Source organism: Melanerpes formicivorus, unplaced genomic scaffold (assembly GCF_026170545.1).
Source record: "Melanerpes formicivorus ecotype bairdi unplaced genomic scaffold, bMelFor1.0.p_v2 SCAF_45, whole genome shotgun sequence".
In the NCBI taxonomy this organism is placed as follows: Eukaryota; Metazoa; Chordata; class Aves; order Piciformes; family Picidae; genus Melanerpes; species Melanerpes formicivorus.
In genome coordinates, this window is record NW_027142397.1 from 164,343 (window position 1) to 169,329 (window position 4,987).

General features: G+C 58.4%; 1 long non-coding RNA gene across 1 annotated transcript; it reads right to left on the minus strand.

Annotated features, from left to right (window-relative positions):
• Positions 1–343: 343 nt before the first annotated feature.
• Positions 344–4,210, minus strand: LOC137451460 (uncharacterized). The gene is made up of 3 exons (XR_010989841.1): positions 4,139–4,210; positions 2,234–2,312; positions 344–501 (listed from the first exon to the last, which is right to left on the minus strand). It is a non-coding gene; the product is annotated as an uncharacterized lncRNA (long non-coding RNA).
• Positions 4,211–4,987: the final 777 nt, after the last annotated feature.

A 4,987-nucleotide genomic window follows, 5' to 3' on the forward strand; every position in this document is an offset into this window, starting at 1 on the left:
AGAAGGGCCACAAAGCTGGTGAAGGGTCTGGATAACAAGCCTTAGGAGGAGTGGCTGAAGGAACTGGGACTGTTTAATCTGCAGAAGAGGAAGCTGAGGGAATTACGGTGTGGTCTGGCTTCAGCTCTCAGCTGGTTCCACGTTGAGCAAGGACAGCTTGTACTCACAGAAGGCACTGGCTGCTTGGGTTCAAGGTTCCTGCAGAGCTCAGGCTATCTCTCTTCATTAGTGAGGTCGTCCTGTCACCTAGGCAGAGAGAAGAAAATGCAGCTATGAAATGAGACCACTGGAATCGTGAGACTCGTTCTGTGTGAGACTCCAGGAGAATCCAAACCTAACCTTGGAGCTGCCCTGAAGAGCTCCTCTTTGGAAAAGTCTCGCTGCCGGGCCCCACAAACCCCACACCCTCTGTCAGCAAACCGGATGTACGAGCTGAAGAGTGTCGACAGAAACTGTACGTGGACAGCTCAGGAAGATCCTGCCAGTCCCAGCACACCAGACCTGGAATGATCAAAGAAAGTCCCTTAACAACTGTCTGTGTGTCTGCTCATAGCTTGAGGAGAACCCCCCCAACTCCTTCAGGACCCCCCCAGATTCCCCAGCTTAGATGCCCACAAAACCCCTTTGGAGGCACCCAAAGCCCCCATCTGATACGCCCAGCTCCGTTTTAGGTACCCCCAGACGCTTCTAATGTCCCCAGACCCGCTGGTAGACCAGCCCAGAACCCCCTGACACTATCCCAGACCCTTTCAGGGGGCTCCACACCCCTTCTAGATGCCCACAAAACCCCTTCACCTGCCAAAAGAAACCTTTACCTGCCTCCAAACCCCATTTGGGGGCCACTCAGACCCCTTAGCAGCGGGTGGCAGCAACCAAGTCTGTTGCTCTCACCAATTAAACCTGGATGTTAGGAAGAAGGTCTTCATAGAATAGAATAGAGCAGGTTGAAAGAGAGATTGGCCTTTGGAATGTGCTGCCCAGGGAGGTGGTGGAGTCGCCATCACTGGAAGTGTTTAGAAAGAGACTGGATGAGGCACTCAGTGCCGTGGTTTAGTTGATTGGAATGGAATGGACCGGACCAGGTTGGAAGAGACCTTCAAGATCATCGTGTCCAACCTATCATCCAACACCACCTAATCAACTAAACCATGCAACCAAGCACCCTATCCAGTCTCCTCCTGAACACCTCCAAAGATGGTGACTCCACCACCTCCCTGGGCAGCCCATTCCAATGGGCAATCACTCTCTCTGTGCAGAACCTCTTCCTAACCTCTAGCCTAAACCTCCCCTGGCACAGCTTGAGACTGTGTCCTCTTGTTCTGGTGCTGCTTGCCTGGAAGAAGAGACCAACCCCCACCTGGCTACAACCTCCCTTCAGGGAGTCGTAGAAAGCAAGAAGGTCTCCCCTGAGCCTCCTCTTCTCCAGGCTAAGCAACCCCAGCTCCCTCAGCCTCTCCTCACAGGCCTGTGCTCCAAACCCCTCCCCAGCTTTGTTGCCCTTCTCCGGACACCTTCCAGCAACTCAACGTCTTGCTTAAACGGAGGGGCCCAGAACTGGACACGGGACTCAAGGTGTGCCCTAACCAGTGCCAAGTGCAGGGGCAGAATGACCTCCCTGCTCCTGCTGGCCACTCTGATCCTGATATTGGCCAGGTTGCCAGTGGCCTTCTTGGCCACCCGTGCACGCTGCTGGTCACGACCAGAAGACAGGGATCAGAAGAGTCTTTGGCCAAGCTGTAAACCTCTTCCTAACATTCAGCCTAAACCTCCCCTGGCACAGCTTGAGACTGTGTCCTCTTGTTCTGGTGCTGCTTGCCTGGGAGAAGAGACCAACCCCCACCCGGCTACAACCAGAACTGAGGGGATTGCAATCTTTGCAGCTTCAGCTTTCCTTCTCTGCTACTTCTTTTTTCAGATGGATTTCTTTTCAAAGGGACTGCTGGACAGCAGAACAGGATGGATGGCTGGGCCCCAAGAGCGGTGGGGAACAGAGTTAAACCCAGCCGGTGGCCGGCCGGGCACAAGTGCTGTTCCCCAGGACACCCCTTGTGAGAGAGTGAGTCCAGAGAAGGGCCACAAAGCTGGTGAGGGGTCTGGATAACAAGCCTTAGGAGGAGTGGCTGAAGGAACTGGGACTGTTTAATCTGCAGAAGAGGAAGCTGAGGGAATTACGGTGTGGTCTGGCTTCAGCTCTCAACTACCTCCACGTTGAACAAGGACAGCTTGTACTCACAGAAGGCACTGGCTGCTTGGGTTCAAGGTTCCTGCAGAGCTCAGGCTATCTCTCTTCATTAGTGAGGTCGTCCTGTCACCTAGGCAGAGAGAAGAAAATGCAGCTATGAAATTAGACCACTGGAATCGTGAGACTCGTTCTGTGTGCGACTCCAGGAGAATCCAAACCTAACCTTGGAGCTGCCCTGAAGAGCTCCTCATAGCTTGAGGAGTACCAGAGCAGGAACAATTCCCAAAAGGTTTTCACTGCATTCCTAGGGCACTTGAAGGATTGCCCTGGCTGTAGTTAATACCTAGAAATTCCTCTCAAAATCTTTGCAGCACAGCAAGGAAATTGAGGGATGGGAAGGCAATATGTACTTACACGTTAGGCAAGAATTGGCTTTGCAAACTAATCTCTCTAACTGTTGGATATGCACTGAACTTCCTCGAGGCCAAATGAGGACCCCTTTATTTGGGGAAGCCTCAATGAATTGGACTTGGGGGGCATCAGACTGGGTGACTACATCTGAGAGTAACTTCCACAAGTGTCAGCATGGGAAAGATAGCTCAGAAAGCCTGGGTCCAAAGTTTGCCTTCAGAAAATATAGTATAGGAATATACTGTTGGCTGTGAGAAAGGGGGGAATTGATGAACAGAAAAGTCTCATTAACAGAACCACAGAGTTGATAAGAATTTTCCGCTTGTTAGCTGAAATGCTGGAACGCAGGGAGGGGGAGAGGGGTTGGCAGACAGCCTTTGGATAGATAAGGAATAACAGGATTTGTCAGTGATTCACTTCTGTTAGTCTTGGACAAGATGCTCTTTTGTATACGATAAAGGACACCTGCATGATATGTGTACTTCTGCTCTTTTAGATAGATAAGCTTTGTATAGATAGGCAGCATCTGGACCTCTGTCATTATAGACAGATAACTTTTTGTATAAAAGTTTGCCCAAACCTCTCTGAAGACACACAGCTCTTTTGAAATGATCCTACCTGTGTCAGGCGCCAGAATAGAAGCACGATACAAGAGACTTACTGAGTCTCTTGTGTGTCTTTCTCTAAGTCATTATCAACGCTGTTTGCAGCACAAACCCATACCCAAACCCACCCCGAGACACCCCCAGCTCCCACGGGAGCCTGCAGAGACCTCCCCAAGGGACCGTCGGAGGTGCCCAGCTGCCTCTCCACGACCCTTGACCCTTTCAGATGGCCCCACCAGAACTTTACGTATCCCCAGACCCTTTTAGGTGTCCCCAAGACCTCCTCCGTCACCCCCAAAAGCCCTGCCGATGGCCCCAGACCACCTTCAGACGCCGGAAGGAACACACCTGGGAGTCCCGGGCCGGCAGCGACACCGGGACGGGACCCGCTGCGGCGCAGGCGCCGTATCCATAGGGACCACCGGGACGCTGCCCCTGTGGCGCCAGCAGAGCCGGGCTAGGGCGCAGGCGCCGGATCCATAGCGGCGCTCGAGTCAAGCTCTCCGCCCTCCGCTCTTCCCCTAAGAATTTTCGAGCATTCAGCGCAATTAGGCTGCAGAAATTAGCTCCCCCGGGGCGGCACACGCCGCGGCACGGCTGCACTGCCGGCCATTACACACCGGGTGGCAGCATTGAGCTCCCACGGGGCGGCACACGCCGCGGGACGGCTGCACTGCCGGCCATTACACACCGGGTGGCAGCATTGAGCTCTCCCGGGGCGGCACACGCCGCGGCACGGCTGCACTGCCGGCCATTACACACAGGGTGGCAGCATTGAGCTCCCACGGGGCCTCTGGGTACGGTTGAGGCAGCAGCCGCCACCCCCGCAGAGCCCCACCGGCCAAGCCCGGACACGCCCCCCCCCCCCCCCCAAAAGCCCCGCGCAGCTCCAGCGGCTGCTATAGAGAAACCCCACAAAGCAGCAGAGACTGGCACTGACCTGGGACACAGCAGAAGAGCTGCAACCTCTACCAGCCACAACCCTGCACTGAGCCATTTTAAAGCATCTGGCGCCATGTTGTTGAGGGCGGTGCCATGCTGGGGGGTGGGGTTCAGGCTGGGGGGCGGTGCCACGCTGGGGGGGCGGTGCCACGCTGGAGGGGGGCGGTGCCACGCGGGGGGGGCGGTGCCACGCTGGAGGGTTGCGGTGCCACGCTGGAGGAGGGTGGTGCCACGCTGGAGGGGGGCGGTGCCACGCTGGGGGGGCGGTGCCACGCTCCGGGGCGGTGCCACGCTGCAGGGGGGCGGTGCCACGCTGGAGGGGGGCGGTGCCAGGCGGGGGGGGCGGTGCCACGCTGGAGGGGGGCGGTGCCAGGCGGGGGGGGCGGTGCCACGCTGGGGGAGGCGGTGTCACGCTGGAGGGGGGTGGTGCCACGCTGGGGGGGGCGGTGCCACGCTGGGGGGGCGGTGCCACGCTGGAGGGGGGCGGTGCCACGCTGGAGGGGGGCGGTGCCAGGCGGGGGGGGCGGTGCCACGCTGGAGGGGGGCGGTGCCAGGCGGGGGGGGCGGTGCCACGCTGGGGGAGGCGGTGTCACGCTGGAGGGGGGTGGTGCCACGCTGGGGGGGGGCGGTGCCACGCTGGAGGGGGGCGGTGCCACGCTGGAGGGGGGGCGGTGCCACGCTGGGGGGGCGGTGCCACGCTGGAGGAGGGTGGTGCCACGCTGGAGGGGGGCGGTGCCACGCTGGGGGGGGCGGTGCCACGCTGGAGGGGGGCGGTGCCACGCTGGAGGGGGGCGGTGCCACGCTGGAGGGGGGCGGTGCCACGCTGGAGGGGGGGCGGTGCCACGCT